Below are 27,814 nucleotides of genomic sequence, written 5' to 3'. Positions count from 1 at the left end.
TTATAAAGGATTTCCATATCTTTCTGTGAACGGATAGAGCTGAGTTTTAGATTAAAAGAGTGTTGTAGATCAAGCAGAGCTATCCCTGTGTGTAGGCAGGTGGACTTGGGCATAAAGGCAACTACCTCAGATATCACCTCCACTGCCTTTGATGTTAATCCATCTGTTCTGGGAAGGTCCCTATTAAAATACAAATGTTTATACATATAGTCAGCATGTCATTTGATAACTGTAGAGCAGCATAGGATCTGAGAAGTGGAAACAGAGGAAGGAAAAGGAGGATAGGAAGCTCGGGGCTTAGGTCCTATAAGGAGAGAGGAGAAGTGAGTGTGAGTGAGAAATCCAGTGGGAAGGCCTAGATCCATTAAAAAAAAGCACTGGATGATTAGAGGAACACCAGAGCCTAACTTCACCTGTGTCACAATTCTACCCGGTCAAGTCAAAATGGGGTGAGAGCCCTAAGCAAAAAATGGGTGAGAGGGATAGGGTGCCTGGGTGACGGCCAATGGGGAGGTATGTGCTATGGTGAGTGCTGTGAATTGTGTAAAGCTGATGAATCACAGACCTGTACCCCTGAAACGAATAATACATTAAATGTTCATTTAAAAAAAAAAATTTTAAAGGCAATCGACTGGATGGGGGGAAAAAATCAATGCCAAATTTGTGAGCCTACCAAACAAGTTCCACCCAGTCTCTTGAATTTCTAAAATAAGAACACATTTGCATTTTAAATGTTAATATAATAATTTCAGTTTTTCAGATTGCTTTGTAATAAACCATAGAATAAAACTAAGAGATGTTTATAGTTGTGAGTGAAAGTTTTTAAAATATAGTATATTTTATAATTATAATGGAAATAAAAATATAGTAAGAACATGAAAGTGAGAATTCAAAGAATGGCATAAACTGGACTTGTGATTATAGGGACTTATTTTGAAAAGAAATCATGGGCTAAGCAGTCCTGGAGGTTTAATCTCGATACTCTCAGTACTTCATGTGTATAAACACGGAAGGACAAGGAGGAAATCTACACTAAGAGTTTTCTTTCTTTTCTTTTCTTTTCTTTTTTTTTTTAATGTAAGTATCTTTCTTTGGCACTCAACTTGCTCTTATAATAATGAGAAACTTAAAAAAAAAAGATAGATGACCTTATTTTTTTTTAATTCTAGTATAGTTAACATACAGTGCTATATTAGTTTCAGGTGTGCAATACAGTGATTCAACAATTCTAAATGATACTCAGTGCTCATCATGATAAGTGGCTTCTTTGATCCCCATCACCTAGTTCAATCATCCCATCACCCACCGCCCCTCTGGTAACCACTAGCTTGTTCTCTGTATTGAGGGGTCTGGTTTTTGTCGCTTTTTTCCTTTGTTTTGTTTCTTGTTTCTTAAATTGCACATATGAGTGAGATCATACGATATTTGTCTTTCTGTCTTTAAATCTTAATTACTCTCTGTTTTTAGATCTCCACTGGGGATGCCTGAATAGCCAGAATTCTAAAGCCATGATCCCCTTTCAAAAAACTAGTCGGTCAACCCACTCACATACAGACTACAAATAACAGAGGCTAGAGAAAGTACACACAGAAGATCACTACCTAAACCTAGTGATAATTAAAGCAGAGTCCAGGATCTGCTTTATAAAATAGATATGAACAAATCAAATGCTTAAAAACCCTCCTCTGGTCATACTTTTATTTATATTTATGTTAGTTTTCATTTATTTAATAGTGACAAAAAGAGTAGAATTTTTTCATAACAATTAACACAGAGTATGGGAAAAAGTAGTTTTAAAGCATCAAATGAATAAAACATTAAAATACAAAATTTTAGGGCACCTGAGTGGCTCAGTTGGTTAAGCATCTGCCTTAGGCTCAGGTCCTGGGATCAGGATCAGGGTCCTGGGATCAGGCTCCCTGCTCGGTGGGGGAGCCTGCTTCTCCCTCTCCCTCTGCCACTCCTCCCTGCTTGTGCTTTCTCACTCTTTCTCAGTCTCCCTCTCTCAAATAAATAAATAAAATCTTTTTAAAAGTTTAATTAAAATAGAAAATAAATTTAGAATCTAGACATGTAAGGGTCTCCAAGCTCATTTTGTTCATCAACTCACTATACAAGAGGAAACTGAGGCCCAGAAAGAATGCCACCTGTTCAGCATCACACAGTTGTGAAGCAAGGTCTGATCTGGAGCTCTTGAATCCCAGACTTATGCTTTTAAGCCAGGCAAACTACAGTCCACAAATTAAATCCCACCTGCCATCTGTTTTTGTTTGGCCTGGATGATGCAAATTTTCTAATAGTTGCAAAAAAACAAAAATTCTAACATCTTGTGACATATGAAAATTATGTGCACTTCAAAGATACATATATAAAGTCTTATTAGAAAACAGCCACACCTAATTCATTTGTGTATTGGTTCTGTTTCCTTTTACAACAAACCAGAGCTAAGTAATTATAATGGAGACAATTGCACACAAAGCCAAAGATATTTATCTGGCTCTTTACAGAAAAAGTTTGCTGACTACTATCTAAAAAATGAATTTAAGAAATAAGTCCTGAAGTCAACATTCTGATTTCATCTGTCAAAAAAAAAAAAATTGTACAAAACTTCTAATTACTTGAACTCAGATTTTCAAATGAATTTAAAAGTTCCTATATGCTTACTTTCTGCACTATTTGGGACTGGATTGTTCTTTGTTTTAGGCAAGTTGGTTGCATGGAGTAGAGACTTTTTAAGTGAACTTAAGCAAAAGAGAATACTAAGGATACACCTGGATATCAAGAAAATCCAGAAATACAAGACATTGAAAAGACCTTACAGAGGCTGATGCTAACAGTTGTTTCTGAATTTCAGTTGGCTCTAGGTACTTTAGATGCTAGAAATCAAGAACCTTTTTCCAAGTGCTCTGTCATACTTGACACAGACACACACCTCACGAGTAGTTCTTTTTCTCCTAACAACTGCCTTTTTTGGTTTATTTTCATTCTATGCTACTTGAAAGTCTACCTTGCATGAAGTTCCATACATGTACCCTAGTCTGAATTTAGCTTTCGCAACTTGGTAAATGTAGCAATTGTGATACTGAATTAATTCTTGAAGCATTTAGTAACCTAAGTACATAAAAATGCGTATGCTTGGCTTAACTCACATTTTATTCTAGCTAAGGGGCTGCTAGGAATTCTGGAATTTGGCTTCCCTAAAATCAAGAATTCACACTGTTCCGATCATTCATAGTTCAGGTAATGGCAGCTTTGGAATGAACACCCAGGCCTGGAAATGGGTGTTTCCTTTAGAAGAAGCTGTTCTTGGGTTATCATCCCCCAAAATATTTTTTCTTAGTTCACAAGCATAATATTTTTCTCTATAGCTAGATTTTAAATCCCTTTAGGAAAGAAATCACCTGTACTTCTATATCCATGATTGTATTTAATGGAACTTATTTAAGGATGCTGAAAATCAGTTGTGGCATGATTGATCATTTCTTCCAGCCACTATAACAAATAAATCAACAGACTTTAGATTATTCAAGACTAAAAAGATCTAAAATAAAGAACCATGAAACCTCATTGGGTTTTTTCTAAGTAAAATATGAGCATTAGAGGTATTCATTTTTTTTCCCTGAATACGTAGGTATCAGAATCAGCCCTCCACTTTGGTTTGAAAGGGAGGTTTTTATTTTACTATTTCACATTTGAATGTAAAAACTTATGAACATAGAGTATAATCCTAGGGAAAAACAAGTATTCTGGAAATAAGTTGAAAATAAAATAAATTCAGAGAAATGTTAAACATATATATATACATATACATAAAATAAAATAAATTCAGAGAAATATTATACATATTCTATAATTAGAAGAAAACTTTTTCTTCTTCTCAAGAATAATAATAAATAAGAAACTGCCTACCTGGGCTTATCTCATAGGAAGTCCGAAACTTGAGAATTTGAGAATTCTTATCTTTGGTGGCCCCGAATCTAAAGCTTTTCTTTAAAACCAAAGCGTTTAATACTAGTGAATACGCTTGTAAAACAAAATCGAATTTTATACTGCAATTTAATAAAGGATCATTGATTAAAGCAATTGTTTTTCTTCACAAAATTGGTTACCACCACACCAGAATTTGTGACAGATAAGGTGAAGGGTTTTATAGTTAAAACACTAAAATAAACATTTCACATACTGTCTCCACCAACTAGGATTAAATCTCTACATCAAGTGAAAAATTAAATATAATTTTATAATGTTACCTATTTATTTTCTCTCCATGGTTCATCATTTTTTTTAAAATCTATTTAGTAAAAATTTAGTACGACTTAATTCAAGTCCATTTGACACTTCATATTTGTGCTCTACCAATGAAATTCAAGACAGTGGTAACAATAGCATAATAAAAAAATTAATCAAAATTCACCTTTTAAAAATGATTATTAGATGCTCAGCAAAGAAACAATGACAGATATTTAAAAGCCTGCATATATAATGGAAGATTTTTTTAAACTGATTTAGATAAACTAGAATAACAAGTTGCCACACACGATGTTACAGTTTTTGACATAGAGGATGCACTCATCTATATTGTAAATAATAAAATTGATCTTTTTTTAACTGAGCACTAAAATATATGACAATAGTGATTATATGTCTATTCTAAAATATCACTTAAATGTATCCATCTTCCTCTGACATATAAATAACACACTATAGCATTATTCTTCCTAAAAGAAACTGACTATATGAAAGTTCAACACATGGGGAAATAATAACATGCCTACAAAAGTAAAGGAGAAGCTCTTATGATATGACATTAAATTCTAGATCTAAAGTTGTTCTGGGAATAGTTATTTACACTGCTGGTAAATTTCATATTAGAGGTCCTAGTCTATTGAGTACTTTCCTCGTATTCCCATCATAAAAAAAAAGAAAAAAAAACATATAAAACAAACACTTCTCTAAATACAAAAATCCTGTCCTAGACTTCTAATATCTCTTTGTTTAAAATCCCCACAAACTGCCTCTACCTGTAATGAAATATCTATATATATTCATAGCTATCTAATAATTTATACCATTGTTCTGCTGGCTTTATCTTACTGTAAATTTTGTTTTTTAAAAAAGATTTTAAAACCAATTTATTCTGAAGGGGAGCTGGTATTTTTAAGGGTTTTGAATACAGAAACTTGTGAGTGGTTCTTAAATATTATCTTATTAAATGCAATCATATTTTAATATGGAGTTTGACTTAAATTATTTAAGTCATTCAATTTTTCATTTGGCAAATATTTATCTTAATGTTAATATAATATCATACTACAAAGGAATATATATATATATATATATATATATATATATATATATGCATGCTACATAAATGGACTTTCAAGTCCTGTCCTCATTGTGTAAATTTGGATTTATCATTGACCATCTCCCATCTCTATCGCCCACTTTCCTTCTGCAACATAACTACTTAGGGGAAAAGCCCAGTATCATCATAGTTCGCCAGTTAGGGGAAATTTGTCTTAGTCTTCTCTATATGTCTAACAAAGTACTCAATATCTATACAAGATATGTGTAAATAATCTAATATGGATACTTACATACATATATATGTTAAGTACATATAATATCTATTTAACACAAAATCATTTCATCTAGTATTATAAAATATTAACGTCCAGGGTGCCTGGGTGGCTTAGTGGGTTAAGCAACCAACTCTTGGCTTTGTCTCAGGTCCTGATCTCACGGTCCTGGGATCCAGCCCGGCTTCAGGCTCCTGACTCAGTGAGGAGTCTGCCAGAGATTCTCTTCCTCTGACCCTCCCCCTACTCATGCGTGCACACTCTCTCTCTCAAATAAAAAAATAAATCTTTGGGGACACCTAGGTGGCTCAGTTGGTTAAGTGTCTGCCTTCGGCTCAAGTCATGATCCCAGGGTCCTGGAACAAGCCCCACGTTGTGCTTCCTGCTCAGCAGGGAATCTGCTTCTCCTTTTGCCTTTGCTCATCCCCCTGCTTGCTCTGTCTCTCTCTCTCAAATAAATAAATAAAATCTATAAATAAATAAATAAATAGCTTTTAAAAAATTTAACCTCAGAAGTTCTTTCCCTCTAAATATAATTGTCCTCACAAATATTTGAAATAATTCAAAATATGTGATAGTTTTTGTGATTATTAATTCACATCTAAGAAAGAATCTTAAGCTATGCAAGAAGAAAAAAGTATCGCAAATTTGTGTGACAACAGGAATTGTGGCCATACTGAACTTGGTAATCATTTTGAAACACTGCATATATGTGTGTTGAATAAAAACAAGTTTGTCACCACACCTGGTAGATGATTTCTCTTACCTACTTTCTACCACTTCCCACCTTGTTTCCAGTGAGGTAACAAATGAAAGAAATAGTTACTGTCCTTTTTCCCCCAAAGTAAATTCTTAATCTGTGTAAGTAGGCAGACCTTATAAATATATTCCTTCAGACAACAAAAACTTAGGTACTTCCCAGTCCCCAAAATTGATGGTAAAGTAGAGTAAAATGTAAGTTCTGCCATGTTGCCTTTGCTTTTACCATTATCATTAATATTCATCTGCTTGTAGGAAGGTCAGATACTAGAAAAATAAGTAAGCTATCGACAATTAAAATGTACTCCAGACCCATACAAAATTTAACCCAGGCAACTGTTTCTTGCTGATGACTTTGCTTAACACACCATTCAGTGTGAAACAGGGAGTGTCTGGGAATCTCTGCTGTTTCACTTCTAACACACATGTAACAATACTATTGTACACAGAATTTAAAATCTCCAAATCACGTGTCAGTGTCTGAACCAAAATATCGCCTACAAATTGTGTATTTTGTAGGAACCAGGAATTGAAGGGGAGTGCTAAAAATCAAGAGAGAAGGAACAGGATGGGGGAAGGGGAAAATTAAAGCAAAATCTGGGGAAGCATTGTCCATTGTGACAACCAATCCATCAGGGACCTTTGTTTGGAATTCTTCTCAGCAGGCCAGAACACAAGGTTTTTGTTTGCATAGACATTGTTTTTGGTGACAAGCAGTTTCCCTGCTAACTAACTACAGTCCTCACCCATGTTATTCTCTTACAAACTGGTGGTTTCGATCACAGAGTTATAGCCTCTGGGGAGCTCGTCTCTTTCAAGCACTGTTTGCAGATATGCGGGCATCGTGTTTTTTCTCTGTCCTAACCTCATTTTTGCCACCTGGCCAGCTTCATGTCAAAGTAATAATTTCTGTTTTCAAAGGAAAATAAAGGTCTCCTAACATTATAACATTATAAGCTGAACCATTGTCCCCAAATTCCCCAAATCATTGTCCCCAAATTCCCCACCCACAGGTGCTCTCTGTGTAAAATGTTGAATATGTGTATCACTTAAAAATGATAATTGAAAACATAGTACATTGTTTTCTTGGGACCCTGAGTTTTATAGTGTTTATTGACAGTTCCCATCTATGTGGCTAACTCGTGATTTGGGAGCCAATTTTGTAGAATCAGTTAGCCAGTGAATGTGGACCCAAGTGAGATCTGCTCCAAGGTTCATCTAGAGGGACACCGCTGGGAATTGATGATCCCTCTGGACAAAATATTAAAGTAGCAAGATAGAGACTATTGGCCCATGGTATCTGTGGGAGTGAGATGATGAGGATCGATCTTGGCAACTCTCAAAGACCAAAATCTATTCTGTATTGTGAGTGAATCACAGGAACATACCATACTTTAACCTGATCTACTTCCAGGTGGTAAGATACCCTGATCCTGGTGAAAGATCTAGAACGTCTGTCACACAGTGCAAAGATTTTGGTCCTTGGAGTCAAATGTTTGATACTAGGCACAGCTTTTTTTTCCCTCTTGTTAAAGAAGGACTCTGTTTTTATTCAGCTTTATCGAGATAGTAATTGACAAGCAAAATTATAAGATATTTAAAGCTTACACTGTGGTGATTTGGTATACGTATATATTAGGCTCTACATTTAACCACAGGGATTGCCTTTGACAATCTCAACCTAATATTTTTTAATTGTATTTGTAAAATAAAAATGATACCCATGTCATACAGTTGTTGTGAGGACTTAAGTCAGATTATCTACAGGAAGTAGCTGACACCTGGCGACAGCTCATAGATAGTGCCCTCTCCTCTCCCTTCCTAACCTCTAAATGAAGTTCCCTAGAGAGGTTCAGAAAGAACTAGAGGGCCAGCTACCATTTTCAAGAGATCCTGGAAAGAAGATTTATCAGTATATTAGAGGTGTGGACACCCAAGTTGGTATGCAGTCATAGGGGAAAGACATAGAACTCAGTGTGACTATAGTACTTATTGTGAGGCAGGAAGTTAAGAGGAGATAAGTCTGGAGAGGGAGATCATTTATCTGAGAGTGGCCCTGAAGGTTCTAAAGAGAGTAATTTAGTACGATTCAAATTTTAGATAAATAATTCTGGCAACAGAATGGAACGTACACTGGGGAATGGAAGAGAGAGTGAAGGTGGAGAACAGAATAATAGTTCACTTGAGGAATAACAAGGGGGTGAATGAGAACAATGACAATGGAGCAGACAGACACACAGGGACCTCAGGACTTATGGAGGTGGACAGAGTGACACAGGAAATACAGGAAGAGAAGGTTCGATGGAGAACGTGAGAGAGAATATACCATTCAATGCTGAAAGGAATAAAATCCTTTGCATTCTGCTCACCTAGTTTAGATGCGCTTACACCTTAAACATTCTTTGTTTAAAGCAGGAAAGGATAGCTCAGGGACCTGGAAATTATAGTTCAAACAATAGTTTAAGGGGTACAATGTATACCACTAATTAATGAAAACACAATATTGAAATATGATATTACGCCATAGATAAAATGTCCATATATTCTAGATCTAAAACCGAGGAAATATCTGGGGTGCCTGGGTGGCTCAGTGGGTTAAGCATCTAATGTCGGCTCAGGTCATGATCCCAGGGTCTTGAGATCACACCCGACGTCAGGCTCCACACTGCGGAGTCTGCTTCTCCCTTTGCTCACTCTCTCTCTCTCTCTAAAATAAATAAAATCTTTTTTTAAAAATTAAGTAAAATAAATAAAAGTAGGAAATGCCTGATAATAGCCTTTTTTTCTTCTCATTTGTGACTTAATTACACAGAAATAATTCAGAGTAAATTTCATTTAATTATACATCTAGAGACTTGCTTTTATTAAAAAATAATAATAATAATATTTTTATGAAGTCTAGACCGAAGTGGAAAATCCAGAATATGCAGTCACTAACCATAGAAAAATTGACCACTTCATATGCAGGGCACCTGGGTGGCTCAATCGCTTTAGCGTCTGGCTTCAGCTCAGGTCCTGGGATTGAGCTCCATATCTGGCTCCCTGCTCAGCAGGAAGCCTGCTTTTCCCTCTCCCTCTGTCTGCTGCTCTGCCTACTTGTGCTCTCTCTCTGTCTGTGTCAAATAAATAAATAAATAAATAAAATCCTTTTATAATTAATTAATTAATTGAACGCACCTAAAAATATAACCCACTCATAAAACCTTCAACCATTTTATGAATGGTAGGGACTAAGGTAAACTTGGTTACCACACTTTACACTGGAAATAACATTGTGGCTCAACATATGTTATCTCTTAAGATCAGTTCAGATACTAATTTCATTAGTTAGTGAATTCGTTTCTTTCCATACCTGTTCTAGGCATTACAGATGAAGGTGCTACTTGTACTACTCAGATACCACTGGGTCCACGCAGCTTTGGATGAATAATACAAAACCTTTGTTCCAATTCTTTTTTTTTTTCTTGCTTTTTTCCCTGTTCTTTCTTTCTCCCCCCCACCCCACTGCCCCGCCTCGTCCATAAAGAAACATGGAAATCTATACAATTTCATCTTAAAAGCTATAACCTAATTACAGGAGGCTTGTCTTGCTGGTCTATATGCCGTCATATTTTTTAATGATATCCTCACCTATTGCCTTAAAATTTTTGAAGAATTGTACTATGATACATTCTCGTATTTTCCACATATTGATCTGGTTTCTGTTATACTAGTGAAATAGAAATGTTCTAAACTTGGGTCTCTCAGCTTTAATTTTAGTAGTTACATAAGAAAAATGACTTTATGCTTAACATGTATGATTAAACCATGACCATGTCATTTAAGTTAATCATAGTCATATCAAGATGGATTCATTGATGTGCTTAGAAATTTGTGAAGAATACATAAGAATTGATAAAATCATGTGAAAAAAAATCTTCAAATAATAAAAACTTCCCAGAATAAGAAAGCAAATGCCTGAGATGGCTCTATAACACCAATTTTTATAACATGCACTAGTACCATTTTTTAAACTTTTATCATTAAAAAAATTAATATATTTCTTTTCCACACAATAAATTCACTCAAATACTGTGAACAGTTACCCTGGCAAACAAAATTCGTTCTACTGATTCATATTGTTTTATCCCAAGTCTCACTGAAAATAAAATTGATCACACAGCTAAGTTATGGTCACTATAATTTAGTTGTTCCTTACAGTTATATCTTAAATGTCATCTGCACTGCCTCAAACATAAAGTACAGGATAACTCTTTGTTCCTTCTTCTTTGACCTTGTTTTACTACTGCTTAAAACTTTCAATTAATCACACTCATTTATTTAAAGCTTTTAGGTTTAATATAAAGCAGAAAACCAAACCACATAACCACAGTGACACTAATTCAATGGGTCATTGAATCACTAGCTTGGTGAGAGAAGCAAATCTTCAATGAACTACACTTGTTATGTCCTTTACAAGAGCTTCTTTGAAAAAAGGAAAACAATATTTGTGTGCCATATTTTAATGACAGAACATATAGAAAAATCTATAGTGACAATGAATTTTTCACCCTACCCAAAACTTCAAAGTAGATTCCATAAAATAACATTTTTTACATATAGAATTGAATTTCATTTAAAAAAAATAATTTCTGCAAACTTTCAGAAATGTATCTATTATCTAAAATGGGATAAGGCTATCACTGAAAAGCAATTGAAGTGTAACCATAATTTGGTTATAGCATTTGTAATCTCATTAGCATGTTCTATTTAGCTTCAGTGGTTATGATGAAGGAGTCCCAAGAAATTCTGAGTTTTCAACTCTCAAATCCTGAAGACTTGTTAGAATCATGATATCATTGACAGAGTAAAGAAGTTACAGAGAAAGGTTAATTGCCCAGGGTGGTGGGGGTGGGGGTTGTTGGGCAGGGGCTGCTGTAATTTTAATTAGTACTAGGTATGCATTCAACTAAGGATGTCTAATAAGCAGTTTGGAATAATAAATACTATTTTAAATGCTATTAAATAACATCTTAATTAACAAACACTTTTATAATTATTATCTCATTTGATCTCTACAAAAATTCTATGAGTTGGTAGATGGGACAGATATTATCATTATCAAATTCATTTTGTAAATGAGAAGATTTGGTGAGGGAAACAGTAGATCTGGAAACAATACAAAATATTTTGAACCTGCTCTCTTTACTATTTTGAGGGGTAAATATTTTGAACCCTAACTTTGACATTTTGATATTTTGACTTTCTATTTATGAACATAAATATTTTGTCATTATAGAAATGTTGATAAATTTTATTTTTTAGAATAAATATTTTAGGTTACTTTTTAGAGTAAATCCATTAAGCCCAATTAAATCCATGATCAACTTGTTACATAGAGTAGTTACATACTATTCTTAGTTCCATTGTCTTTTTTCTTCTACCGAAGATTTGTAATTGGGATCAGTTATTTGCAATGTAAATTTTCAATTAGCAATAATCGCACTTTGGATAAACCTCATTGGCTATGACACTGCCACTGTGCAAAGCTGCAATGTAAATTTTATAAGAAAAATTTGATTAATCAATTTTTTTCAAATCAAAACTTTTTTTTTTTTAAGATTTTTTATTTATTTATTTGACAGAGAGACATCACAAGTAGGCAGAGAGGCAGGCAGAGAGAGAGAGAGGAGGAAGTAGGCTCCCTGCTGAGCAGAGAGCCCAATGCGGGACTCAATCCCAGGACCCTGAGATCATGACCCGAGCCGAAGGCAGCGGCTTAACCCACTGAGCCACCCAGGCGCCCTCAAATCAAAACTTTTTAATGGTTATACTTTCTCACGTTTTGGTTTGGGTCATTATTCTACCAAGATAAATTTTCCTGGATAATATTATACAAAAATATTTTAATAAGATGCTATTCTTCATCTAATTTTAGTTAACAGATTTTATCATGTGCAGTTATATCCTTTCTTGGTTTTATTTTTTGTTAATTATGTGTAGCAAGTTCAATCATTAGGGACCACCAAGCCAAAACGCCACTGGAGTTTTATTGGTAGCATCAAAATAGCTTACTTTGAGTTGGGTGCTCTCTGCATTTGGGTAATACTTACTGTAAAGTCTGGAGTAATACTCATTTTAGAGAGAAAAAAGGATTAAAATAAACCAAGGAAAGATTTAGAGATCACTAAATTTTAAGTCTCATGTATGAGAATCTCTAAAAGTGAGTATTTCAATAAGTTATATTTTCTACATCATCACACTTTCTTTATGTTAGGAAGTAATGAGTAAAACTTACCCTTTCCAACTAACCAGCATGAAGCAGAAGTCCTGAGTTGAATGAGATGCATAAATCATTTCACTGGTAAAAGAATTTCGGGGGACTCCTAGGTGGCTTAGTCAGTTAAGCATCTGCCTTCGGCTCAGGTCATGATTCCAGGGTCCTGGGATGGAGTCCCTACAGGGGGCTCCCTGCTCAGCACAGAGTTTGCTTCTCTTTCTCCCCCTGCGTTTGCTTTCTCTCTCTCTCTCTCTCTCTGACAAATAAAATCTTAAAAAAAAAAAAAGAAAAAAAAGAATTCAGATGAATAATTTAACATTGAAACATTGGTGGAACAAGATAGAATTTCAAAAGATGCCCCCTTGGATGGCTGAGCAAAATAATCTCCCAATAGCTATATTCAAATTTTATTAGACCACCATTCAAAACATGTAAGGCCTTAGGTCGTTTTTCGCCTCTTCCAACATAATAGTGCCATACCTTTTCAAAAAACTTCTCTCATTGTTTAGTGACATGAATGGCTTTTGATATTTAATATATGGAGAGAAAAAGGTAATTAAGATAATCAGTGCAAGGGACACCATGAGAAAATATATGAAAAAAATCTTTTCTCAGAAAGACAATAACTTGAAGGACGAGAGCGAACATTTTAGAATCAGACAGATGTGTGATCAGGTGTTTCTTCCATCGTGTCCCTCGTGCAAGTTGCTCACTCAGGGCCTCCATATCCCCCTTTATTAAATGAGATAATCAGTGCTCCTACTTCACAGGTTCTTGTGAGGATTAAGTAAGATAACATGTACAGAGCACTCAGGCTAGTGCAAGTAGTATAACATGTATTTAACAAATACTATTGAACTGAACATTTTAATAGTGTAAGTTTAAATGTTTTAAAAAAGTGAAAGCACTACTGAGGTAGTAGTTTTGTATGAATTGTACGGGTTTGATATTATCACAGACATTGCTCTTTACCTTTTACTATAAACAGGGCCTATAAAATTTAGCCAGCTGCTATAGCCACTGCCCTATGTGTTATCAATACATCTGTATGCTGGCAGAGAGAAACCGTAGAGATTTTTATGCACACCTATTCTGGTAGAACTTATTTCATATTTTAGCTATAGTGACTGATACTAAATATTTCTTATACTGTGTTTTTTATTCAATGATTTTTGAATTACCATTCTAAACTATAGAAGATCTTACAAAGTATCTATTTTTGATATTCATTTTTGTAAAATATGCATCTGTTAATTGTACAAATCTTGAGAAGAATCTTTGCTGTCTTAAGTAAAATAGTCAACCTTGTTGCCTAGAGTCAGTTTTCAGTTCCATAGTATAGTATAGACTTTCTTAGCCTTTGTATAAATGGGGAATTAGTTTAACATCAAGAAAAACAAATTAAGATGACAGCCTGTTTAAGAAAAAATAATGAAGACTATAGGAATCGACCTAATCTTATAGTTTCTATGTGAATTTATTGTACTCTTGAAGAGTTATAAACAAATATTAGAATCAGAGCTAAATATAAGATGCTCTGAGTGTTTAATTATTCCTTAAAGAGTAATCAGGTTGCCACAAAAACTCAATCGCACCTGGAATAGCAGTGAAATAATATCAATGCTTAATAAGTATATGTTGTAAATAAATCAAGATATAAAGAGCAAATGCCATAAAGGAAAGGAAAAATAAACAACTGAAATAAACAATCGTATTTGGAATAGTCATTTCTAATTATAAAAAAACCTCACTGATATATTCTACTCTTGAAGAAACCAGTCTGAATTAACAACAACAAATAATAACAAATTAGAAACGCTAATAAGAAATGCAGATATATTACTTTCAAATTCACACTGTAAATTTAGCTGCTGATAAAAGCACTTCTAAGTAACAGACTTTCATTGCATGCTTTAATAAATAGGTGGGAATCGTCTGAAATTAGGTAGACCCATTTGTATCACACAATGTGTTAAAATCTTTAAGAACAGCTTGGTTAAAAGCCTCAAGCAATCTTGTTTACACTATTAGCAAATCCTTGCTCCATAGATCATACAAAAGTAAATTTCAGCCTAGCCTAGTTCAAATTATCATAAATTCTGAATTATATTCAGCATTTTAAAGCTGGAAGGGACCTCAGAGATCTTCCAGTGAAGTCTGTAATAATGAGGTTTTCCTGGCTGTTACATCTAAAACACATTCCATATGTGTAAACAAATTCTAAACATTGTTGACTATTTCCAAAAACGTTACTGACAATGTATTGTTACTTCAGTCTGGTATATCTTTCCAAACCTACTGATAGTTTCACATGATATTCAGAAATGTTTCATCAGGATAGTTTGAAATCATAAGCAGTGTGTTGCATTGCTTTTGTTATTTGCTTTATCTTTTTGTTTTCTTGTCCCACTCCAGTTGAGAAAGTTCGGGAGTAATCATCTTCATGCCAACAGTTCGAATAGACAAAATATACCGATAAGATAGCCAACAATTTCAAGAAGTTGCAAGAAGTCAAAACAGAACTATTACACAGGTCTGAAATCACTAGTGGTGGGAGCCACCATGTGGCTTTCTACACACATGAGAGAAAGCTTAGAATTTCACTCCTGTACTCTTTTCTGCTTAGGTGGATTTTATCCTGGGAGGAAATCAGAGACAAACCTGGCATGCAACACCGCTGAACTTTAGCCTGCAATTTCCCAGAAACAGGTTCTCTGCTTACCAGGCCCCCTAACTGGATATTCTCGTCCTCAGAGATTTTTCTGGAACCTTACGGGAAAATTATCAAAATATTGCCATCACTTCTAGGAGAAAAAAAGCGAGGCTTTTGTGATTTGGGCACCATCTGCCCAGTCACCCTGCTCCCTAATGTAACCAACTTTATTTATCCATTCAATAAACAGGGAGCGGCAACCAGGTGCCAGGCATATGCTGTGTTGCCAAGAGGAACACAAAAGAAATGTTAAACACAGTTTCTGACCTCAGAGAGTTTCATATCTGATTGTGGAGAAAAACACAGTTTTGTGAAGCAGCTAAATTACAATGCGTAACAGTGTGCAATGGCACAAATAGGGGACATTTCTGTCATCCTAGAGAGTTCTGTAAGACAGCTCTATGTCATAATCAGAGATAGCAAGATCAACCCGAGAGAAGTGGAGGACTCAGGGTGAAAAGGGAGCTCAGCTCAAATCATAAAAATAAGCTTACATTATGGGTCAGTAACCCAAAGCAGAAATAATTTCTGCATGGAAATCCCATTATGGGTCCAGAGCTCATTTCAGCACTACTTGAAGCCCACATATCAGGGAGAACTTTTCCTCATCAAAAGGATGAGCCAATTGGTATGAGAGACATGGGATATAAGAAGGTAGAAAAATGAAATCAACTAGCTTGTGAACTAACTTATTTGGAGATGCTGCATCCACAATGTGAAGTGGTATAAAAATTTAGCAATGCCCAAGGAAAAGGAAATAAGAACTAGAGAAAGGAAACAATTTACGGGTTTGCCAGAAATTCTACCTTGCAAACAACAGTTGATCAGCAGACACAAGGTAATGTCTTAGATCTCTGTAAGCTTAGGGTGATTTGTTTGAAAGGGTAAAAAGAAATCTAAACTAAATGAGTGGAAGGGAAAAGGTACTCATGGGAGTAGGAGGGGGATGTTGGAGGGGTTTTGCAGATGAAGTTACTCAACAGCCCCAGAATGTTGGAAAGGCAGAAAGCCGGGGAAGAAAAATTTAAAAGTAAGAAATGTTTTTTAAGCTTTACCTTTAGTATCCAGGGATTACCAAGCACCCCTTAACTTCTACAATTTTAAGACATTGTAACCTCTCTTTCTTTTTTTAAATCATAATATTTGTAGATTTATGCAAAGTATCATCTAGTCTTCTATAAGGACCTTTTTTATTACTGAGTTCTATCATGATGCTATCCTGGAATATCCAAGAGCACGTAGATCCTGGAAACACCCCCTGACCATGTTTTCTGTAGTGACTGCAGTTTTAAAAGGCAACTACAAGGGGCACCTGGGTGGCTCAGTGGGTTAAACCTCTGCCTTCAGCTCAGGTCATGATCTCAGGGTCCTGGGATTGGGCCCCACATTGGGCTTTCTGCTTGGCAGGGAGCCTGCTTCCCCCTCCCTCTCTGCCTGCCTTTCTGCTTACTTGTGACCTCTGTCAAATAAAAAAAAAAAAAAAAGGCAAATACAAGGCCCAATTGGTTGAATTAGAATCTTCACAACTGTAAATCAATGTTTACATATTCATCACAATCCCTGGAACAGATGACTAATGAGGGAATTTGGGTTACATTTTGTTTTTTGCATGTTTCTAATGCTACTTAAAGAACTTTTAAGAATATGACAAATTTTAGAGCTCAAAGAGTGTGAAGGTGCAATTTAGCTCAAGATACTAATTTTAATATATAAAGAGCCGAGGCCTAAAAAATTTAAGTGACTTCCCAAAAGGCAGCTCGATGGCAGCTCTGTGTATCCTACTTCCTTGCCCAAAAGTCCTATTTTACTTTACTGTGATATTAGCAATGATATTAATTTTAGTAGCCAATACGTTAGAAACAGTTCAACTTTCAGGTGTAATCTTGGCTATTTAAATTATGTGTGACCCCAGTTAGAGTTGTCAAATTTTTTTAGCGACAAAATGTTTGTGTCCCAAAATACTACCAAGCATTTTTATAAATACATGCTCATTTTTTTTTTAGTTTCTGTCTTTATCTAGAGAAGCAAAATTTAAGAATGGATGATCAGATGCAAATGATTGGCCAACACAGACAAAAATAGATCTAAATTCTTCCCCTTGGGGCAGGCTGTTTTACTGGTGGCCCCTAAAACATCACAGCTCATAACATGCACATGCTTGGGTATCGTCCTTTCCCACTCTAGGCTTGGCCATGTGATTTGGTTTAGCCAATAACCCAATGGTAAGTGTGACACAATCAGAAGTGTGATGAAACCCAAGCTAGAGGGAAGACTGTTGGAGGAAAGACCCTGGGAGATGAGGAGCCATCTTGGATGTTCCAGCCCTAGCAAACTCCTAATTGAATACAGCCACACGAGTAACCTTATAGATCTTAAGCATTTACCACAAAAAGAAAAAAAAAGTTTACTACTTTAACTATGTGAAGTGATGGGTGTGTTAATTACTTGATCTTGGTAACCATTCTTCAGAAGTTAAGAAAAGAAGACTACCGAGCTGAGCACAGTCAAGCCAAAGTTGCTGCACCCTGACTCACAATGTGATCAAATGTTATCATGACAAAATCTTAATAGTATAAAGAAGTGTTTGTTTTCCTAAACTACAGTTCTGAAGACAATCCAGAATGCCAACTCCGTATTTTTTAATGGCTCTGTTCCTTAGTTTCACTAGAAGGACAACTCTGGTATTTCCTATTGAAGGAGAAATAGAGATAGAATGTTTCTTTGAACCAACTAGTACTTTCGGACTTTATTGGATTTTTTAAACTTTATGGAATTTTAAAAATTATAGGAACTCAAAAGGGACTTAGAGCCTTTAATAAACATTTTTAAAAGTTAACATTAACCTCTATATTCTAATGAAGAAAAGAAGAATGATCTTTTTTTTTTAATTAACATATAATGTATTATTAGCTCCAGGGGTACAGGTCTGTGAATCACCAGGTTTACAGATTTCACAGCACTCACCATAGCACATACCTTCCCCAATGTCCATAATCCCACCACCCTCTCCCTACCTCCCTCCCCCCGGCAACCCTCAGTTTGTTTTCTCAGATTAAGAGCCTCTTATGGTTTGTCTCCCTCCTGATCCCATCTTGTTTCATTTATTCTTTTCCTACCTCCCAAACCCCCCACATTGCATCTCAACTTCTTCATATCAGGGAGATCATATGATAATTGTCTTTCTCTGATTGACTTATTTCACTAAGCATAATACCCTCTAGTTCCATCCATGTCGTCGCAAATGGCAAGATTTTATTTCTTTTGATGGCTGTGTAGTATTCCATTGTATATATATACCACATCTTCTTTATCCATTCATCTGTTGATGGACATCTAGGGGAGAATGATCTTGAGGAGCAAAAGTCTCAATACGTGTACTTTTTGCCTCAGAATACACTATATTCCATCTGGCTAATCATCACTTTCATTATTAGTAGTCATTTGTATGGTTCTTCCATAGTCATTTGAATTGCTCATGTACAGTTCTGTTCATCATTTTCTTCTCTATATGGCTTCATTGTTTTAGTTGTCCTTTACTTATATGTAATCCCAAACTAAGAACAGGGAAATAAAAGATAATATTTCTTGGGGCACCTGGGTGGCTCAGTGGGTTAAGCTGCTGCCTTTGGCTCAGGTCATGATCTCAGGGTCCTGGGATTGAGCCCCGCATCCGGCTCTCTGCTCAGCAGGGAGCCTGCTTCCTCCTCTCTCTCTGCCTACCTCTCTGCCTGCTTGTCATCTCTCTCTGTCAAATAAATAAATAAAATCTCTTTAAAAATTTTTTTAAAAATGATATTTCTTTATAATTTTGCTCTTACTAAAGCCTTAAAGATATCTGATGTGAGTTATGTTATGTTGTTTTTCAGAATTTAAGGCAACTTCTAAAGTCAGTTAGACAATGAAACTATTATAGGCAATCTTCCAAAAAGGCTTATGTGGTCAAGCAAATTGGAGAAATGCTCTGTATTCTATAGATTTAAGATTAATATATATTCAAGGCTCTGAGGAAGAAACCATATTAATTTTGTTCAAATTTACATGGCTATAGAATTGGGTATTTTTTGCACCCTAGCTCATAATTGTTCAACAAACAATGTGTTTTCAGGGATCTTAAAATTGTAAAAGTCAAGTGGACCTCTTTATTTTATTCTAGCAAAATTACCTTTTTCAGCTGTACTTTAGGGGTAAATATTTATTGAAAGTTCTATCTAAGTCCCTTTTGAGTTTCTTTAATTTTTTAAATTCCATAAACGTTAAAAAAAAATCCAATAAAGCCTGAAAGTACTAGTTGGTTCAAAGAAGAAACATTCTATCTTTATTTCACCTCCAATAGGAAATATCAGAGTTGTCCTTCTAGTGAAACTAAGGAACAGAGCCATTAAAAAATATGGAGTTGGCATCCCGGATTATCTTCAGAACTGTAGTTTAAGGAAAACAAACACACATTTATACTTTTAAGATTTTATTGTTATAACATTTGATCACATTGTGAATCAGAGTGGAAATTGGGAAGCAACTTTGGCTTGAGATCAAGACTCTCTTTCATGTTGTACTGACTGAGCCAGCCAGGAGCCCCCTTTATAACCGTATATAATACAGGGACTGTGGATTAGATAATAATATGTCATTGAGTTAAATTTTCTGATTTGGAGACTCAGAACACACACTAAATTATTTAAGGATGAAAGGGCACGATTTCAATGTATTTTCAAATACTTGAAGGAAAATATGCATGTATGTATAAATATAGAGAGAAATAGAAGAGATTGATAAACTAAATGGGGCAACAAAAGTAATTGGGAAATTTAGGTATATGTCGTATAGGGGTTCTTTACACTATTCTAGTAAATCCTCATAATTTTGAAACTATATCAAAATGTATTTTTTTAAAGTCTCACTGTAGCTAAAACTAAGTGTTCTCAAATTTCTCACCAAAAATGTAATGCTGGGCTATAATCTGATTCAGAGTAATCAAGACAATATATGTTAAAAAAAAAAGATTTGGAATCTATTATGCCAACTTTTTTAGATATAAATATCTTTATGGATAGTAATTATACACTTGAGAGTTGAACAGTATAGGTTAGACCAATTACAAATATTCAGTGACATAAAGATTATTTCTTTTTTGATGAAATAAAACCAAGAAAACATATAAAGTACCATTTTTGAAAATCCACAAAGAGGTCATAAATTCAAGATACATAAGAAGTAAGTATGTGATCTGAAGTCAGAAGACACAAATTCAAATTTATTTCCCACAGATGTGGGGGTATTGAGTCAACTAGCCTTCCTGAGCAACAGTTTCCTAATCTGTAAAAAAACATCTACTCATAATACTAGCCCCATTAATGAGAAAAAAGTTAGTAAAAAAAGAAAATTGATGACACATTGCCTTATGTGGAACAAACAGAAACTCTCTCAAGCATAGTATCTCAGCCATGCAAATATCATGTTCTAGCCATCTCATACATGCTGGTTAGTTCCCAAGTTATTGGACCTAACAAGAGATTCTTTATAAACTGTGAGGCGAAAAATGAAGCATGAGAAATATGTTTCCTGGTGACGAGGATGGTGTGAGAGGTGAAGAGAAACAAGTGAAAGACGTTCTAGTTCATAGGATCAACCTACCAAAGAATTATCAATAAGGATTCCAGATATTTTGACCTAAACATCTTTTTGTGCCATGACCCTCCTGTCTTTGGATTTTTAAAATCTTATCCCTTGAGATTAATTTGGAGCAACATTTCAGATCATACATTTTGTAAATGTTCTTTTTCTGACTACTTTATGCATCTGAAACCGTCCTTTAATGGCTTTTACACAAGAAATACAAGTTGTTGCGATGTGAAATCCTTAGATCACAATGTTATCATTTCAAAGTTCTTAGATATTTTTCACTGTTTCAGAATATTTGCAGGAACAATATCCGAAGCTATCTAGATACATTTTTCCTTTGTGAATAATCCTTTCTTTTCCCTTTCCACTTATTTGGATACTTAACAGGTTTTTGTTTTGTTTTTTGTTTTTTTTTATTTTAATTCCAGTGTAGTTAACATACAGTGTTATGTTTCAGGTGTACAATATAGTGACTTAACAGTTCTATAGATTGATCACTGCTTATCATGATAAATGTATTCTTTAATCTCCGTCACCTATTTTACCCACCCCTCCCCCACACTCAGCTCCCTTCTGGTAACCATCAGTTTGTTCTCTACAGATGAGAGTCTGTTTCTTGGTTTGTCTCTCTCCTTTTTTCCTCTGTTCATTTTTTTGTTTCTTAAATTCCATTTATGAGGGAAAGCATAGGGTATTTGTCTTTCTCTGACTTATTTTCCTTAGCAATATACTCTCTAGCTCCATCCGTGTCTGTGCAATGGCAAGATTTCATTCTTTTTTACGGCTGAATAATATTTCACCACACACACACACACACACACTCACGCACACACATCTTCTTTATTGATTCATCCATCAGTGGACACTTGGGCTGCTTCCGTAATTTAGCTATTATAAATAATGCTGCCATAAACATAGGGGTGCATATATTCTTGTGAACTAGTGTTTTTGTATTCTTTGGGTAAATACCAAACAGAGCAATTACTGATCAGAGGGTAGTTCTGTTTTTAACTTTTTAAAAGGAACCTGCATTCTGCTTTCCACAGTGGCTGTACCAGTTTGCATTCCCACCAACAGTGCACAAGGACTCCTCTTTCTCCACATCCTCTCCAACATGTGTTTTTTGTGTGTTTTTATGTGTAGCCATTTGGCCAGGTGTGAGGTGGTATCTAACTGTAGTTTGGATGTGCATTTCCCTGATGAGGAATGATATTGAGCATCCTTTCATGTGTCTCTCGACCACCTGTATGTCTTCCTTAGAGAAATGTCTGTTCATGTCTTCTGCCCATTTTTAATTGGGATTATTTGTTTTGGGGGTGTTGAGTTTGTATACATTCTTTATATATTTTGGATACTACCCTTTATCTGATACATCATCTTTTCCCAGTTAGTAGGTTATTTCTTAGATCTGTTGTTTCCTTTGCTGTGCAGAACTTTTTGTTTTGATGTAGCCCCAATAGTTTATTTTTGCTTTAGTTTCCTTTGCCTCAGGAGACATCTAGAAAAATGTTGCCATGGTCAATGTCAAGGAAATTACTGCCTGTGCTCTCTTTTAGGATTTTTATTTTGTCTCACATTTAGGTCTTTTTAGGTCTTTTTTTTTTTTCCTTATGAAACCCTTCACAAATTTTTGTGTCATCTTTGTGCAAGGGCTGTGATAATCTTCTCTGTATCATTCCAATTTCAGTGTATGTGACACAGAAGTGAACCACATTTAGGTCTTTAATCCATTTTGAGTTTATTTTTGTGTATGGTTTAAGAAAGAGGTCCAGTTTCATTCTTTTGCAAGTAGCCATCCAGTTTTCCCAACACTATTTGTTGAAACTTTTTCCCATTACATACTCTTGACTCTTTTGTTGGAGATTACCCATATGATCGTGGGTTTGTTTCTGGGCTTTCTACCTTATTCCATTGATCTAAGTGTCTGTTTGTGTGCCAGTACATACCGTTTTGATTACTACAGCTTTGTAGTATAACTTGAATCTGGAATTGTGATACCTCCAGCTTTGTTTTTTGTTGTTGAGATTGTTTTGGCTTTTCAGTCTCTTTTGTGGTTCTATACAAATTTTATGATTATTCTAGTTCTGTGAAAAATACTGTTGTTTATTTTGATAGGGATTGCATTAAATGTGTAGATTGCTTTGGGTCATATAGACATTTTAACAATATTTATTCTTCTAATCGGGAGCATGGAATATCGTTCCATTTGTGTTGTCTTCAATTTCTTTCATCAATGTTTTACAGTTTTCAGAGTACATGTACTTGACAGTTTTTAAATTATTAGTTAATTACCTTGGAATTCAAAACTTTTTCGATATGAATTTTGTAGGTTACATTTTTATGTACATTTTGAATTTAGTCATGTCACTCAAATCTGCATATTCAGGTCAGTCAGATTTTTGCCTATTATATCTTTATTTACTGCTCCTGCATTATGTTTTAGTTCCTTCTTTAGGAATATAAATTAGTCACATATTAAAGCTCCCCTTTAGGTCTTATGAACTATCATGTTCTCTTTCATAATTTTAATCTCTTTACCCTCTTCTTGCACATTTTAAAAGAGCATCTCAAATCCATCTTCCATGTCACTGATTCATGCTTCTGTGTTATCATTACTATAGTTCAGTATCCTCAGAGCCTTGTAAAACATGGGCTTGAATTTTCCTGTTATACATTTAGTTTTATTGAAATTTTTCTTTAGCTTGTCTATCTCTGTTTTATAATTCATTGTATTCTTTACTCCTGACTAGTCCTGCCTGATGGAGGCTCATTCTTCTTGGATTTTATTGAGAATAGTAAGTACATTCCAGAATGTTCTCTTGAGTCTTGTAAGACATTAATTTTAGAGATATACTCTTCCCTTGGGTCTTCAAAGTGGTATTCCATAATAGGTTTTGGTTATTTAGTGTTCTGCTTTGTTTTTTTGTTTTTGTTTTTGTTTTTGTTTTCCCTGTTACAAATTATTGAATGGGCACTTCTTGAATTCATTGATTCTCAGCATATAGGATGGCTCAATTACCCTAAATCACATTCTGATAAATCAGTGACAACAAAATCTTCATGAAATTCACACTTACAAAATTGATGTGTCCAGATTGTAATATGACTCTCAGTTTCTAGCAGGTATTCATTCTACTGAGGTGGTGATTTCTCTTTTACTTCCTGCTTGGGCCTCTGAAACTGGAAGATATAATAGACAGCAACCAGAGTCCCTCCATCCACTGTATCCAGAATATTTCTGTCACTGTCTTCAGAGCTTTGTTTTTGAAGAAAAAAGCAGCCAGTAAACAATAAGCAATCAAGGGGTCCCCTCCACAGGTCTTGCCCAGCTGTTTCTGAAAGATGCTTTCTCTGAAGGTGAGAAAGATGGCAAATGAGAAAGTGGGGGAGATTTGCAAATAAGCTTTAAATACATCAAAAATCAGCATATGAATCATCTTTTTCATTGGTTGGTATATACTCTGGATATAGACCCATGGGAAGAAACACAAGGAAACCATAAAGTATCTTCCTTTTTCAGGTGTGAAATGAAAACTGAAAATGCCAAGGAAATTGACCTATTATTGGTTAATGAAGTTCCTCCCAGATCTATCCTTGTATTTTTTGAGCTTTGATCCCATGTTTTATCTTTTTAGTGTTTTCTTAAGTAGTTTAAGACAAACTAGCAAAAGTGGTGTATATTAGGACTACTTTGAATAAGTTACTTGAGATATTTTTTCACTACTAATAGCCTCATAAAAGTTTTTAAGACATTTCCCTCATAGTAATAACTAATAAACATCATCTGGTAAACATGCTCAATACCATAAACCTTCCAAAATCTTAATGTTTCTACACAGCACAAGATACTTCTATGATTCTAGTTTGTATTGAAAATTTTATTGACCTCCATTTTTTGTCTACTTCTTTACTTTTTTCAGAAACCTAGCACTTTTCAGTCATGATAATTTCATTTAGATCAACTATCCTTTGAGTATATTCATTTATTATTCTTCCATTGAGTTACTCATGCAATAAACATTTATTAAGTTGTTATTATATGCTAGGCACTGTGATAGACCCTGCAGATACTGCCTCCAAGAACTTATGATGTAATCATGAAGACAGATGACAAAACAAATCTTTGCACTGTGCTGTAATAAATCTTTCTGAAGGTATACATCTTGTGAAAATATCTAAATAGTAGTATCAAGTAGCATTTTGTTTTAGTATGCGTAGGTGGTTATTTTTATCCAAAATTTCACTTTGAGCATTATCTTCTGTGGCTACTTTGTTTAATTCAAATCACTTTAATCAGCATTTAACAAATATCTACTGTGAGCAAGTTACCACACTCTGCAAGGTATAGAATGTAAAACTAATTAGGTTAAAACTTGAATCTTCAGAGTATTTAGCCTAGCGAAGTCTTAGTCTTTTCAACCTGCTATAACAAAGTATTACAGACTAGGTAGCTTATAAATTACAGAAACTTATCTCTTATGGTTCTGGAGGCTGGAAGTCCAAGGTCAAGATACCAGCATGGTTACATTTTGGTGAGGACCCTCTTTTCAAATCATAGCTGGTGTTTTCATATAGGGCAAGGAATGTCTGTGGAATCTCTTTTATAAGAACTCTAATTCCTCAAATGTTAGGGTTTCAACATTTTATTGGGACACAGACATTTAGAACATAGCAGGGGGCAATACAGACTAACTATAATCCATTTTCAATAAAGCCCTCAAAGTGTTAGAGAAGTACAGTAGCACAGAAATTACAATAAGAATGACCCTTCATTGAAGAGTAAAAATATTCAGTTGGGCCATATTGGATATGATAATAATCAGTATCTTATTGAGAAATTTCTATATGCTAGTTATTATAACTTATAATATTCTCTGTACATTATCTCTAATCTTGGAAAATGAAAATATTTTTAACTTCCCATTATCTATATCAGTTCAGAGGTCCTATCAGAAATTCAATGACATGTATTTGAAACTTTGCTTGAAAATCTTTATGCCCATTTCTTGGCAGTGGGGCGAGGGAGGTGGGTAACGTTAGGTGATTCAGTACTAAGAGAAAGACAGGAAGGACCACGATCTGCATTAAATTTAGCTCCTTCCACGGATTGCATTGCCTATCTTCTTGGCTCATAGCCACAAATAGACATAAACTTTCCAACCAGTCTGCAAACTCATGAAGAAATAGTTTGAGGACTGTAAATGAAGTGTAATCCTTCCTGAATTGTATACATCTTATCCCTAAAAGAATTTAACCAAGATAAACATATTAAATTTGTCTCCAAAATATAAAGTTGACAAATGTATTCCATGTAAGAATTAAAAATATAACTTAAAAACAACAACAACAACAGCAAAAACAACTCAACCAACTGAAGAGATACTAGTAATGGCCAGAATTGTGGTTGGTTCAGATTCCTAAAAGACACTATCATTTTAAAACCTCAGATAAGCCTCAGATTCTCTTAGCAGTGGATGATGATTCTGTTCCATATGTGGAAAACTGAAATAGAAGTATGCAGTTGGAAAGGAGAAATTTGATCTAGGATACAAACTTACAAAACTTGCAGGTGGGGCAGAGGGTTGATCCCTTAGTTCTTGATGACATAAGAACAAGTCTGTTGTGATATCTAGATAAGTAAAAAATTACCTAATATTTTGGAAGATCATTTTAGAATATGGCCAACATTGAAAAGTTTAGTTTTGTCATGGAGTGTAATTTAAGAGGAGAGCAAATTGCTATTATGGACTGATTCAGAAGAAATGTATCAAACCTGTGTTTCTGTTTAGGTGTGTTTGTTTTTCCTTACTGAAATAAAATATTGCCTATTACGATATCATTTCTCAGGTTTATTACCCACTGCAGGTCACTCTGAGTCAAAGTTCATTTCCATTTCCTTCTAAAGGTGTCACTTGTCCTTCTTAAAAAAGATTTTCCATGGGAAAACATCAGTGAATTAAAGCTTGGTGTGGTTGTTTAATAGTTAAAGTAATTGGGAGAGAACATTTAAAATATTACATCCCCCCCCCCCCAGCTGTTGGAGGAACATGAAAATGGAGAATACTATTGTGTTTAAGAAGTGATTTTCTTTAAAAAGAAGAAAATTTTCTTTCAAATGATTACTAACAATGTGATATTTCTTTTGTCTTAAATTCTACTGAAAATAACCTTGAAAAATTGTAAAAATAATCTTGGAAGCTCCTCTTGGTTTGTTCTTTTCATCGTATTGAGCTATTGAGAATTAGACAATTTGGTTTCACTTTCTGCTTCCTTTGAATTAGGAGTCTGTTTTGCCATTTCAACTCTGTATGAGAACTGCTAACACCATTAATCTCTTTAAGGATTATTCTTACCTCCAATTTGTTTACAAAACGTTAAAATAAAATAAACACTGTTGTAAAGGTCCTCTCTTCTTATCAGGTTATATTTAGGGGTTCTAAATTTAGTAATATTTGGAGAGCAGAGGTTCCATTTCCCTTAAAAAGACACTGATACTATGATTAAAAAAAAATTGAATGAATAAGCTATGTTCTTAAGAAGCTTATTTATTTTACCTAGTGAAATGTATAAATCAAGCACTAGTTCAAAGTAAGATAAAGTTATTTAATTGCAACTTCTGTGAAATCCTTTGGTTTGTCTGTGTGACTGCAGTAGCAGTCTTTAGGCAACACACTGGTATATAGATTGGAGGTGGCCATCAAGCATTTTGGATTGGGGGAAAATTTGTAAATTAGGTAAGATCTTACTAAATTGTATGTCAATTACCCCACGAACTAATATACCGCATATGCTGTTATGAATGCAGATATATGGAAATATCCATGTTTGGCACTAATTACAGAGAGAGGGAAAGAGAAAGAAGAAATCTAGAAATATCTTTCAGAG

The 27,814-nt window shown here is 34.7% G+C and overlaps 1 non-coding gene and 1 pseudogene across 1 annotated transcript; both read right to left on the bottom strand.

The window, feature by feature from the left end:
- Positions 1–11,754: 11,754 nt before the first annotated feature.
- LOC116594556 lies at positions 11,755–11,868 on the bottom strand (annotated as a pseudogene).
- A 10,665-nt stretch (positions 11,869–22,533) lies between these two features.
- LOC116594591 lies at positions 22,534–22,641 on the bottom strand. Its single transcript, XR_004287304.1, has one exon. It is a non-coding gene; the product is annotated as a U6 spliceosomal RNA (small nuclear RNA).
- Between the last annotated feature and the right edge of the window lie 5,173 nt (positions 22,642–27,814).

Source organism: Mustela erminea, chromosome 6, assembly GCF_009829155.1.
Source record: "Mustela erminea isolate mMusErm1 chromosome 6, mMusErm1.Pri, whole genome shotgun sequence".
Lineage (NCBI taxonomy): Eukaryota > Metazoa > Chordata > Mammalia > Carnivora > Mustelidae > Mustela > Mustela erminea.
This window is presented reverse-complemented; position numbering and strand designations above follow the sequence as displayed.